This window comes from Hyla sarda, chromosome 4 (genome assembly GCF_029499605.1).
Source record: "Hyla sarda isolate aHylSar1 chromosome 4, aHylSar1.hap1, whole genome shotgun sequence".
NCBI lineage: Eukaryota > Metazoa > Chordata > Amphibia > Anura > Hylidae > Hyla > Hyla sarda.
This window is the reverse complement of record NC_079192.1, coordinates 398,344,458-398,358,833: the sequence shown is the minus strand read 5'-3', so window position 1 is coordinate 398,358,833 and position 14,376 is coordinate 398,344,458.

Below are 14,376 nucleotides of genomic sequence, written 5' to 3'. Positions count from 1 at the left end.
ACTTGTGTAAATTTAACCAAAAAAATGACAGGCAGAGGAAGGCCACCCCGCAGGGGCCGTCGTGGTGCTGGGATTCCCTTTGGCCCTAGAATAGCCAGTGTTCAGAGGCCACGTACCCTGAACCCCCAAAGTTCTGAGGACTTCGTTGACTGGCTATCACAAGACACCCAATCTACTACAGCTTCCGCTTGGAACCTTGACGCACCGTCCTTCTCCTCCTCTAGCTTAGCTTCGGGCACCTCTCATGCTACCACTTGCCCGCCTGCCGCCACCACCAACACTAGCACCACAGCAGCTTTACTTGATCCGTCAGAGGAGTTATTTACACATCAGTTTGAAGACATGGAGTGATGCGCAACCATTATTGCCAGAGGATGTAGTTAACAGGGATATGTCTCAGTCAGGCAGCATTACACACATGGACGTACGGTGTGATGATGATGTTGTACCCGCTGCTGCTTCCTTTCTTGAGGTATCAGATAGCGGTGAAGGTGTTGATGATGACGATGTGTCCGTGGATGCCACATGGGTGCCCGCTAGAAGAGAAGAAGAGGGGGAAAATTCAAATGGGGAGACAGAGAGGAGGAGGAGACGAGTTGGAAGCAGTGGGAGGTCGTTGCAAGGAGCTAGTGGCACAGTCAGACAGCATGGATCGGCACCCGGGGTCAGCCAGACAGGACGCCAATCAACGCATGCTGTTGCCACCACCAGAATGTCGTCATCGCAGAGCTCAGCAGTGTGGCATTTTTTTTTGTGTGTCTGCCTCTGACAACAACGAGGCCATTTGCAACCTGTGCCAGAAGAAACTGAGTCGTGGGAAGTCCAACACCCACCTAGGCACAACTGCTTTGCGAAGGCACATGATGTCACATCACAAACGCCTATGGGATCAACACGTCAGTACAAGCAGCACACAAAGTCAAAGCCGCCATCCTCCTCCTGGTCCAGCATCTTCAGCCAGGTCAACCACTGCTGCCCTCCTTGCCCCCTCTCAACCATCCGCCTCTCCGTCTCTCGCCTAGGGCAGTTCCTGCTCATCTGCCCACAGTCAGGTGTCTGTCAAGGAGATGTTTGAGCGCGAGAAGACAATGTCTTAAAGTCACCCCCTAGCCCGGCGTCTGACAGCTGGCTTGTCGGAACTGCTAGCCCGCCAGCTTTTACCATACAAGCTGGTGGAGTCTGAGACCTTTTAAAAAAATTGTAGCCATTGGGACACCGCAGTGGAAGGTACCCGGCTGAAATTTTTTTGCACAAAAGGCAATCCCCAACCTTTACTCCATTGTGCAAAAGGAAATTATGGCATGTCTGGCACACAGTGTAGGGGCAAGGGTCCATCTGACCACTGATACCTGGTCTGCAAAGCATGGTCAGGGCAGGTATATCACCTACACTGCGCATTGGGTAAACCTGGTGACGGCTGCCAAGCATGGAATGCGTGGCTCTGCAGATAAGTTGGTGACACCGCCACGACTTGCAGGCAGGCCTGCTGCCACCTCCTCTACTCCTCCTCCATCCTCTTCCATAACCTCCTCGGCCGAGTCCCCTTCCACTGCTGCGTCTTGCTCCACATCACCGGCACCCCCCCCCCCCCCCAGCTCCCCAGGTGCTATTCCACATCCTGGATACGGCAGTGTCACGCCATCTTGGGGTTGACTTGCCTCTAAGTGGAGAGTCACACCGCACCACCGTCCTGCATTATAGAGTCTTCTGGACTTTATGATAATTTAAACTTGAATTTTCCAAAGTACTAACCATTACACCAAGGAACGCTTGTTGCGTGTGATTTTTAAACTTACATTTTTAAAAATAAAATACAGAGAGGGATGAACTCTGTTTCTTTATTTGATGAAAAATGTTATTTAGAAAATAATTTCTTTGTCTGTTTCTCCGTCCTGCATTATAGAGTCTTCTGGACTCTTGGATATGCACTAGTTCTTATTTTTCAGCCATGTGTACATGCCTAATTTTTCTGGCCTCTGGTGCTGCACTTTTTATGCTGCTGCAATTTTTCTGGGTGCTGCTGCAGCTGCGGCTGCAACAATACCAAATTTTTGAGCCATGTGTACATGCCTAATTTTTCTGGTACTCTCTGCTGACATCTCTGTCCATTTTAGCAACCGTGCATATTAGATGTATGGTAAGGGTAGCATGGTGGCTCAGAGGTTAGCACTGCTGACTTGCAGCGCTGGGGCCTTGGGTTCAAATCCTACTATGTGCTGCCTAAAGGGGGGCTCTAACTGTGTGTTGTCTAATATGGGGGAATCTATGTGCTGCCTAAAGGGGGATCTAAATATGTGCTGCCTAATTTGGGGGAATCTTATGTGCTGTCTAAAGCGGGGAATCTATGTGATGCCTAAAGGGGGGCTCTATATGCTGCCTAAAGGGGGCTAAAGCACGTTATTCCAAACCATTTAGGAATAATAGGTGATTTATGCCCTTTATGGATTAAAACCAGACTCTGCATGTAATTTTCCATGGGAGTTTTGCCATGGATCCCACTCCAGCACACCACAGTCCAGGTGTTAGTCCCCATGAAACAACTTTTAAATCACTGTTGTGGCCAGAAAGAGTCCCTGTGGGTTTTAAAATTCGCCTGCCCATTGAAGTCAATGGCGGTTCGCCCGGTTCGCGAACTTTTGCGGAAGTTCGTGTTCGCGGTTCGCAAAACGAAAATTTTATGTTCGCGACATCACTACTGAGGTACTGTTGCTAATTAACCCCTGATGAAACCGCTGCATGCGGTGGAAACGCGTTTGGTTGTCTATACATAATTGTAGTACACTAAGGATAGCTGTACAAGAGGCACTAACTAGTGCCATGATATCACAGAGTTCACTTTAGTAGTGTAATTTTATGCGATTTACAGTAAAAGTTAAGTTTTAATAATGCACTTCCCTACTCTCCATTTGTTTATATAATTTGCTGGGAATTAATATTATAATTTTAGACATTCTGTGTGGTCCTACGAATACACAGTTTTGTTGAGGTCGGAACCCTTGACGTCAGGGTCCAAAAGAGCGTGAATGTATTGGGTAGATGGCTAGAAGTGAGAGGCAGGTGTGGGTGGACCTGTGTTAAGTAACACAGACCCAGGAGAGCCTCCAGTGAAGAGAACAGGGAACTCAAACTAATTCAGTATTGTTAAACATTCAACTTGGTGCTCAGCCTTACAAGTGTGGACCAGAAACAATGTCCTGAGTGGGGGTGGTGGTACAAGAGGGTAAATCAAAAAATAGGATTATTAAGAGACTCAGAACATGTATTCCCAGGGCTGGCTGTCAGAGAGAATTACAGCAGTACTTGCCCTCTCCTGGGTCAGTTTGTTGAGTGCTGACACCGAAGTGTCCTGATCTCATTAGGATAATGATATAAACACCCTATACCCGGCCTTGGATATATTAATCAACTTTAGAAATAACAGATGGACAAGCGTGGATGACAGGCACAATACACGTTTTCTTTTGCACATAGAACTGCCGTATTTTCTAGCCTCATCAATATCTATTAGACATGTTAAAAGTGCATTTAATGTATAATCTTCAAAAAAGGAAATGAGAGGCACTCACCCAAGTCATAATCTTGCAGCAATCTTCTGTATTCATAAAAGTAGCAGAGCGGGTAGACGCAGAGGAGCAGCCTCGCAGCAGCTGCTGCGAGGCTGCTCCTCTGCGTCTACCCGCTCTGCTACTTTTATGAATACGGAATAAACATTGCTGCAAGATTAAGACTTGGGTGAGTGCCTCTCATTTCCTTTTTTGAAGATTTTACGCTTGGATGCTCTTGTTGGCTCTCACCCCCACATAGTCACCCCGCACCAATCTCCTATAGACCTTAGCATTGGACTGCAGTGCCGGACCCCTGTTTCTTTTTCTTTGCGGATTTGCCTTTAATGAAAAAAAAAACTATTTTGTGAGCGGTAGCTTAGTGATAAATGTGGAACGGGCACATGTCTGTGAGAACAGGTCAATGTGCATGTGTGCCAGGACAATTACAGCACTTACTACAACTACATCACTTACTATCTCATGGCATATGTCAACACGAGCAGATGCTGTACAAAGCCAGTTAGAACAATTACCAAGAAATTAAGAATGATTAAATGTGAGGAGGAACAACATGTTTTGGGTAGTTTTCCTTTCTGTAAATAATTTAGCAGGTTCCTTTAAAAATAAAAAATAAAGCACTTACGAGGAATTCAACATGTTCCACCTACCCTCCATCCCACCCCTATAAACAATGAGGCTTTTGTCCAGTGTGATGTCGGGTCCACTGGCCTCTTGATCTAGTCCCATGACCTTATTGTCCATTGAGTCTAGGACCGTACTCTTTTATATAACATGTACGTGTGTAATGCAAAATGGATTGCAGGGAATGAAAATTATTTTTATTTTGGAAAAACAGTGCTAAAAACAAGTTTTGAAGATTTACTCGCAATTTGTATGTTGTACAATTGAGCTTTTTAAAGCCTCTTTAGTATTGACGTTTAGGGAACAGACTTTTTTTGTGTTAGAGTAAAATTGGAGTACAGTGAATTGTGATGGTTTCTAAGCCTCGGGTCTTAGTACATTCGAATATCTACGCATTTCCTGTCCTAGTCTATAAAATTAACAGTAACATTGGCTTTATTGGCTTTTGCAAAATTACTGTAGGTGCATCCTCCTTTTTGGCTACTTGCACACGAGTAGGACAAGATCAGACTAGAACCTTAAAGGGGTACTCCGGCGCTTAGACATCTTATCCCATATCCAAAGGATAGGGGATAAGATGCCTGATCGCAGGGGTCCCGCCGCTGTCACGCCCCCTCCCATAGGCTTGCATTGAGGGGCGGAGAATGATGTCACACGGGGTGGAGGCGTGACGTCACACGCCGCCGGCAATCAGACCCGGAGTGAACATGCTCCGGGGGCTGATTTTAACTGGGGTGCTGCGTGCAAGATCATGGGGGTCCCCAGCGGTGGGACCCCCGCGATCAGGCATCTTATCCCCTATCCTTCTTAAATGCCGGTGCACCCTATAGGGCAAAAAATACGGTATATACCTTTCATAGCATCTTGGGTAGCTCAGTGTTGAGCAGTATATGAGGGCAGGAAGTGGGCGTGGCCCAACAGGCGCGACGTCATCAGAAGCCTGGCCAGGCAAGCTTCCGCCCTTCTTCCTGTATGCTGCGCTCCCTTTCGGTAGCGCGCATACAGGCGGAGTACAGGGGAGGGACGGCAGCCTCCTCCTCTCTGTTTGGCTATACATGTGCCATACAGAGAGGAGGAACGTCGAAGGACTGAGCTGCCGGCCCTGCTGCTTCTATCTTGCAGAGCTGCGCTCAACTGACTCTCGGCCAGCATGCGCTGGGTCTCCTTGTCAGCAGGAGGAGCCTGAAGATGCCACTGGCCGGCAGAGTCAGGAGTGCGCCCTGCAGGGATGCGCGCACAGCGCTCGCTCCGCCTGTCTGATTGACACGCGGGGAGCTGTGCTGAGTATGCGATTTCGGACTCAGCTGCCAGGCCGGCGTGAGTCCGAAATCACAAAAAAGGGACATCTAGGGAGACCTCTAGTGGACAAAAGTTTAAACACAAAAAACACATAAAAGTATACATTTTTTTTTTTAATAGAACCTAATTAGAAAATTAATCTATAGATATTAAACTATAATTTTTTTTTTTGATGAGAGCTACTCTTTAACATTTGAGGTAGCTATACACCATGGTCTGTTAAAGGGGCTCTACAGGAGAAGTCCCTAACCCAGTCTTCAAGGCCAACCAACAGTCCAGGATTTTAGTTTTTCCTAAATTATATGGTTAAATGTATGGTATATGGTAAAATGGTATTCACAAGGGGAAAAAACAAGCCCCCATGTAGCTCTTCATTTACAGCTCTACATTTGATATACATGCCAAAATAATTTATACAGAATTTACCCCCAGCGATCAGTTTTGGACTTCACATGCATGCACAAGATTGTCCCTCCATGGTGAAATTTTAGGGTCCTTTTTAAGGTCCAAATTACCAGACCCAATGTGGCTTTGTTGCACCCTTTACCGATATATACCAAACCAGGAGAGATCCAGATGTTGTAGCTGTATTACAGACAATTGTATTTAATGGTGCTTTATGGAGTGAACAAAGGTGTAATGTCTTAGTACAACTGTTCCAGCTACCATCCTAAGAAAGTTGCTGGGTGGCTGAGAGTCAAAGGTTTTTGATTGCATAAAATGTATATAAGGTACTGGAGAGTAATCCAAATGTGTTCATGTGCATCGTACCATATTTTTTGCATACACTAGGGTATTAAGAGTGTAAAGGATTAACAATTTTATGCAATTACTGTATACAGAAAAATTATGCTTTGGTCACATGATCCTCCTAGCCAATGATGGCAGGAGAATGTTCTCTGTCCCAGGAGAAGTGGTGAGCCAATGCCAAACGTGGATCTCCTAGCTCTCCTATTGCTAGGCCATACATGCCTAGGTACAATGGGCGACATATTGAAAAACTACTGTAATACTGTCTGTTACAACAATATCAATCACACTTTTTTTTTCTCTTCACATTTTCAAAGGTCCCTTGTGCTGCTTTGAAAATATGCAAGAGTTAAAGGAGTAGTCCAGTGGTGAACCCAGTGGTGAACAACTTATCCCCTATCCTAAGGATAGGGGAGAAGTTTGAGATCGCGGGGGGTCCGACCGCTGGGGCCCCCCTGCTATCTCCTATATGGAGCCCCGACAGCCCGCGGGAAGGGGGCGTGTCGACCTCCGCACGAAGCGGCGGCCGACACGCCCCCTCAATACAACGCTATGGCAGAGCCGAAGCGCTGCCTTCGGCAATCTCCGGCTCTGCCATAGAGATGTATTGAGGGGGCGTGTCGGCCGCTGCTTCGTGCGGAGGTCGACACCTGCTATCTGGCCGGAGAGCCTGGCCACCGTACAGAGAGATCGCAGGGGGCCCCAGCAGTCAGACCCCCCCGCGATCTCAAACTTATCCCCTATCCTTAGGATAGGGGATACGATTTTCACCACTGGACTACCCCTTTAATTTTTGCTTCTTGGTTTTTTGCACCATTCGTGATGCCCCCCCCCCCTCAAGAAAAGAGAAAAAAAAAAACAACAACAATTTTTTGTGATTTTTACTCCAGCAAGGAGCTGGTGTGAAATTTTTGTTGTAAAATGGACTCTCACCCTTTAAATGTAGCATGTAAAAAAACATGAAATTCACATCATCACGCTCACTTTTGAAAAACTGGTGTTACTAGTATAAACCTTGAATCATTCTCATATAAAATACTTTGAATATCTGGCAGAAACTTTTTTTTTTTTTTGATGCAAAGTTTAGAATATGTTCCCCAATCTGTCTATAAGCAGGTCACTGTTCCTGCTTTTGTTCCTGACGACGTTGTCAGGATTTCATTCTACAACATTCCTGTCAACGAGGTGGAAAACTTTGTCTTTTTCAGTGATGAGAAAGCTAAACAAGGACCTCTCTGAAATACACTTATCTCTTCATCAGTCTTCAGCCAGAGTTAGGGCTACCTGTCTTTCATGTCAGGAAGACTTCCCTGGATGCACCTTTCTGAGAGGAGTCTGGGAATAGGAGAATCAGAGAACATACACATCTGCATTATTCATTATACATACACATGCTAAGAAGCACCTAAAGATTCCTAAATTCAGTAAAGCTGAAAAGCAAGTAAGCAAACAAAAGGTACAGTAAAGGTACAATGACCAAATTAGCATTTTTTGGGCTAATTAAAGGGACAGTGATTACCGTATTTTTCGCCCTATAGGACGCACCGCCATATAAGACGCACCCAATTTTAAAGGTACAAAATGTAGAAAAAAAAGATTCTGAATCCAACAGTGATCTTCAACCTGCGGACCTCCAGATGTTGCAAAACTACAACTCCCAGCATGCCCGGACAGCCGTTGGGAGTTGTAGTTTTGCAACATCTGGAGGTCCGCAGGTTGAAGACCACTGGTATAGGTAATACTCACGTGTCCCCACTGCTCCGGACCCGTCACCGCTGCCCTGGATGTAGCTCCATCGCTGTCGCCGCGTCCCCGTGGTGTCCCCGACGCTCCGGACGTCTTCTTCCGCGGGATCCACGCTCTCCGTTGCCGTCATCACGTCGCTCCGCACGCCGCTCCTATTAGATGACGGGACGGCGTGCGCAATGATGTCGAAGGAGAGCGCCGGCCATGCAGGGGATCCCGGCACGGAGCAGACACCGAGGAGGCAGGTAAGGTCTCTCCCGGTGTCCTGTAAGATGTTCGGGTCCCGAACAGTCCGACTCAGCAGCCGGGTTATTGTCACTTTCCCTTCAGACGCGACGGTCAGCTTTGATCTCCGCATCTGAAGGGTTAATACAGGGCATCACCGCGATCGGTGATGTCCTGTATTAGCCGCGGGTCCCGGCCGTTGATGGCCGCAGGGACCGCCGCGATAGGGGTGTATCCGCCGTATAAGACGCACCAACTTTTCCCCCCCAGTTTTGGGGAAGAAAAAGTGCATCTTATACGGCGAAAAATACGGTAAATATAAATTTTTCTGTCTGGAAATTGATGCAATCTAATTTGCACCAGAAGTTTTATTTAATTCTAGTGTCCAGAGGTCTCATTCAGAGGTGCATATGGGAACAGCCTCCTTAACAAAAAGATAGTTGTGAGGTCCCAGAGAAAGCTTAATGCCTTGGTCAAAATGCTGAATTCAGGAGGGGGAAAGCCGAGGGCCCATAAGGAGATTGCGGGGGTACAAGCGGACGGACACCAACCCCACCCCCGCGCGCCATCTGACGCTTATCCCCTATTCTTAGGATAGGGGATAAGTTTTGCTATCCCGAAGTTCACCTTTTAAAGATAATGATTAGTAAGAACCCTCCAACTTAGAACGAGTAGGTGTCTATGACGCAATTGTCAACTCCATGAAGATGTGAAGGGCATTTGCTTTCATTGTAACAAGGTTTCCCGAGAGAATGGCAAAAAACAAAAAACTTGTCCTTTGTATTCGGGGACAATGCAAAAATCAACAAGCAAACAAAAAAGTAGAAAAATAAAATAACAAAAAAGAAGTAAGAACAGAAGGCCACATAATGAAGGAATCTGTATGCCGGTCAGGCTTAGACAACTTGTATGACGTAAAACGTCTTTCAACACCGGTGACTTCCTGACTGCTATGGAGAAGATCGGCATGGCAACAACAATTCGCATCCTGCACGTAGAATTATTATTCTTTTTTTATACCCCGTCCATCTAACACCTTTTTTTTTTTTTTTTAACCCATAATGCATCTCCAATATTACGAGGTTAAATAGCGGATGTCCGCTGGCATGTTTTAGCATTCCTATCTCCATTTTGCGTCTATAGAATAAGATCGATGTTGTTCCGTCCTTATGTTAAAGATCCTAATTGAATGATCTTGCGGTGGTGAAGCCTCTGGGATAATGACTAGAGATGAGCGAACTTACAGTAAATTCGATTCATCACGAACTTCTCGGCTCGGCAGTTGATGACTTTTCCTGCATAAATTATTTCAGCTTTCAGGTGCTCCGGTGGGCTGGAAAAGTTGGATACAGTCCTAAGAGACTCTTTCCTAGGAATGTATCCACCTTTGCCAGCCCACCGGAGCACCTGAAAGCTGAACTAATTTTACGCAGGATAAGTAATCAACTGCCGAGCCGAGAAGTTCGTGACGAATCGAATTTACTGTAAGTTCGCTCATCTCTAATAATGACATCTATTTTTAATGTCGCCATCTGTCTCCTTTATTGACATGTGTTTTATTAGATCCAGGGCTTTGTGACTCACTAAGCTCTATGAGTCATGAATTATTATTAATATTTTTTTTTTATCATGGGTTTCCCCTATGCTGAAGTTTTAAGGATTCTGCAGAGCTTGGCAACCACTTTTAGGAAATGTTCACTAGGACAACTCCGATAATATTGTTAATATGAAAACTGGGTCATCAGTATTACATATAATGACACCCTCTAAGAGACTTTGAAAGCAGTATACAGTAGACCTTCATGGACATTGATAAAATATACAGTGACCCCCCCCCCCCCCCTGACCTACGATGGCCCCGACATACGATCATTTCCCCATACGATGGTCTCTCAGAGTCAGCATCAACATACGATGCTTTTGTATGTTGGGGCCATCGCATAAACGGCTATCCGGCAGCGCAGACTGCTTCAGCTGCCACCGGATAGCCGTTTACAGTGCCCCGTGTGGTCCGCTGACGATCACTTACCTGTCCTCGGGGCTCCGGCGCGTCCTCTTCGGGATCCCCTGCATGGCCGGTGCTCTCCATCGTCGTCATCACGTCGCTGCGCATGCTGTCCTGTCATCCAATAGGAGCGGCGTGCGTAGCGACGTGATGGCGGCGATGGAGAGCGAGGATGCCGGGAAAGAAGAGGCCTTGCCGGAGCGTCGGGGACACCGCGGGGACGCGGCGACAGCAATGGGAGGCGACATCCAGGGCAGCGGTGACGAGCAGTGACGGTCCGGAGCGGCGGGGACAGGTGAGTACAACTTCCTCTACCAGTGGTCTTCAACCTGCGGACCTCCAGATGTTGCAAAACTACAACTCCCAGCATGCCCGGACAGCCGTTGGCTGTCCGGGCATGCTGGGTGTTGTAGTTTTGCAACATCTGGAGGTCCGCAAGTTGTAGACCACTGTCCTATACTTTACATTGCACGGATCTCTCAACATACGATGGTTTCAACAAACGATGGTCCATTTGGAACGGATTACCATCATATGTTGAGGCACCACTGTAATAGGGACCTTATTGACTGCCCACTGTGGTCAACCACAAATCAATAAACAATAAAATACATACACAGATTGTATCAACCTCCAAGATGTTTAACTATCCTATTACTATTACAATATTCAAACTTATTGGGGAGGGCAGCAAAAACTATCACTGGCTGATTCATGTCTCATTTACTGCCATCATTTGGCCATGCACTCTTCACAATTTGGCGTGGAGAGACACAGCTTATGCTGGGAGGTCAAGTTCCTGAGGAACGAAGCCAAGTGAATCATTTGCATGAGTACTACTAATTAGAATAGGGCAACCCGACTACCCGGCATAAGCTGCATCTCCCTAGAGTGTCCATGTCACGTGATCGAGACGGTCCCATAATGTTAGTCTATGGAACGTGTCTCGATCACGTGACACAGAGCAGGGAGAGGAGCATGCGGAAGCTGCTCGTTCTCCTGATGAGCACTCAGACCTCCAATGATCAAAACTTTTGACATGTCGCTAGGACATGCCAAAAGTTTTGTATGTTACAGGTACGCTTTAAAGAGATACTCCGCCTCTAGACATCTTATCCCCTATCCAAAGTATAGGGGATACAATGTTTGATCCCTGCTGCACCCAGCGTTAGTTTAGAGTGTCGAGTGCACTATTGGAGGCTCGTGGCGTCACGGCCGCACCCCCTCAATGCAAGTCTATGAGAGGGGGCGTGACGGCCGTCACGCCCCCTCCCATAGACTTGCATTAAGGGAGCATGGCCATGACGTCACGAGCTTCCGCCCCCGCATCGCCAGTCATCCGGCACAGAGTGAAGTTCGCTCCATGCCCCGGATGTCTGGGGTGTTGCCGCCGAGATCCCCGGCTTTTGGATAGGGGATAAGATGTCTAGGGGCGGAGTACCCCTTAAATGGCTGGATGCCATTAAAGGGGTAGTCCAGTGGTGAAAAACTTATCCCCTATCCCAAGGATAGGGGATAAGTTTGAGATTGCGGGGGGGGGGGGGGCGACCGGTGGGGCCCCCTGCGATCTCTCTGTACAGGGGCCAGGTTCTCCGGCCAGATAGCGGGTGTCGACCACCGCACGAAGCGGTGGCCGACACGCCCCCTCAATACATCGCTATGGCAGAGCCGGAAATTGCCGAAGGCAGCGCTCTGGCTCTGCCATAGAGTTGTATTGAGGGGGCGTGTCGGCCGCCGAATTGTGCGGAGGTCGACACGCCCCCTTCCCGCGGGGTGTCGGGGCCCCGTACAGGAGATCACGGGGGGCCCCAGCGGTCAGACCCCCCGCGATCTGCAACTTATTCCCTATCCTTAGGATAGGGGATAAGTTGTTCACCACTGGGCTACTCCTGGCTAACATTTATTTACAGAATAAAATGGACAAGTGCTACGGGTAGCTGATTGATGTCAATTGGAAGGTTTTCATTTCAGTAGCTGGTATGTGGAAAAATTACATTTAGCCAAGGGCATATGTCTTAAATTAAGACCGGAAATAGCAATTTCCAGTAAATGCATAGTTTCAGCCACTATATAAAGACTAAAGGCTTTCGGAAAGGCGACCAGTTCTCTTGCAATCTCTGTTGCCGTAGCAATTACTGCGTCACAGGATACGCACATTGGCTATATCTGGGCATTGAAAAACAAGTGGCAGAATGAGAGGATGTGGTGTGCTGCGGATATGAGCTCCTTATTGGAGCCTATTGCCCGTGTGTCACATATATACTCCATAAATATGTATAGTCTTAACACCTATGATTTGTGTTTATGACAGACAATTTTGTATTTAGTTTTAATTAGTTCCGGAGTTTTCTATGAAGGGATATAGAAGTTTATTATATTATATTCCTTGATTCCTCTATTGACATAAGACACCGTCAGAATTGTCTTTAAATTGTAGTGAAGGTCGGAAGAGGCATCATTCACCGACCTCTACATAAGGACCTTGTGTGAATACATGCGATGCAGCCTGTCATTCATGTCATCCTGCTCATGTGCAAGTGATTGTGGGTACAGTGTTGACAGATACCCCTCTGGACCCCCAGGCAGTGATACTAGTTTTAGGGAATGCCACGCTCGGCCCAGGATTGGGTTTTCTTGAACTGTGTCAAAGAATGCCACTTGAATCCTCCCAGATGGGTGGCAGAACTATGCCGTACCACTGGGTCATTCCTCCTATGGGCACTTGTGTTGCCAAGCCATTTAAGTTAGGGACCTACTTGAATCAGGTTACCGCGAAGTGGCAACTGGGCTTGTAGTTTGATCAAAATGTTTACTATCCACCTAATGTTAGTTTTTGAAATTGTGCTGAGAAGCAATAGTACCAACTGTGGATATTCGACCATGTCTTATTTTCTAAATTTGTGGTATATTTGTGGTACACTTTTGAACTATACCGCTGTCCTCAAGTCAACCCCTTGGAGCACCGGCCAGTACTAAAGTGGTAACAGTAGACAGTGTCAGTCTCTCGATCACAGTCTCTTTCACGTCCATGTTACTTCACACATAACCGTGTCTGTTTCTCAGCTACCACCTTGTATGTGGTGAATAGTTAGTAATAGACGTCGCTTTTCTGTCACATTGTTGCACCAGGAGGCTATCTCCTCTACCAATATTTTCCTCCTAACGCAACTAGGGGATAGTCTTGTTTATAAAGACCACACTTTCCCACTTTAGCCCATTGCTTCTAGAACCGTCCTAACCAGGCCTACAAACCAAGCCTACCAATCTAAGCCACAATTCAGGCCTAACTTCCAGGCCACTCTACAAACCTGCACTTCCTACTGTAGATATCTACCAGTCCACTAGAATTAGGAAATCCTCATCAGCTCACAAATCAGACCTAACTACAGTCGCCATTAGGTTTCATTACTAGTGTTGCTCGCGAATATTCGCAATTCGAATATTATTCGTGAATATCGCATATTCGCGAATTTCGCGAATATAGCGCTATATATTCGTAATTACGAATATTCGTTTTTTTTTTTTTTCTTCACAGTACACATCACAGTGATCACCCCTCTCTGCTTCCAGGTTGTGTGGTGTAAAGAAGGCTGTAATACTACTGTGTGAGACTGACGTGCGAAAATTCGCATATGCGAAAAATTTGCTAATTTTCGCATATGCGAATTTCCACATATGTTAATTTTCGCATACGTGAAAATAAAACGAGGCTATAACGAATATGCGAATATTCGCGAATATATGACGAATATTCGTCCATATATTCGCGAATATTCGCGAATTCGAATATGGCCTATGCCGCTCAACACTATTCATTACACAAGGGTCACCTCCTTAAAGTTACCCATACTGGACTGACCTTATTCTCATTACCCTAGTAGACTCCCCTGAGCTAGCTAGTAGCTACTCTTAGTTTCTGCAGTTAAATGTGTCTGATAAAGAAAAAAATTCATATGAAGATAGAACTTTACAAAGAAACCTGCTTACGTGCATTGTTCCTTGTTTTCTATGAAATAATCTGTTGTGGTTAGTCACCTGTGAAAAACTCCCTATAGAAAACGTATGTTGAAATCGATGGACTGTATGTTTTTAAGCTAAACTTCTCAATAATTCTCAACTCACCACTTCAAGCATCATTTTAGCATTGCAATGCCACACACTCTC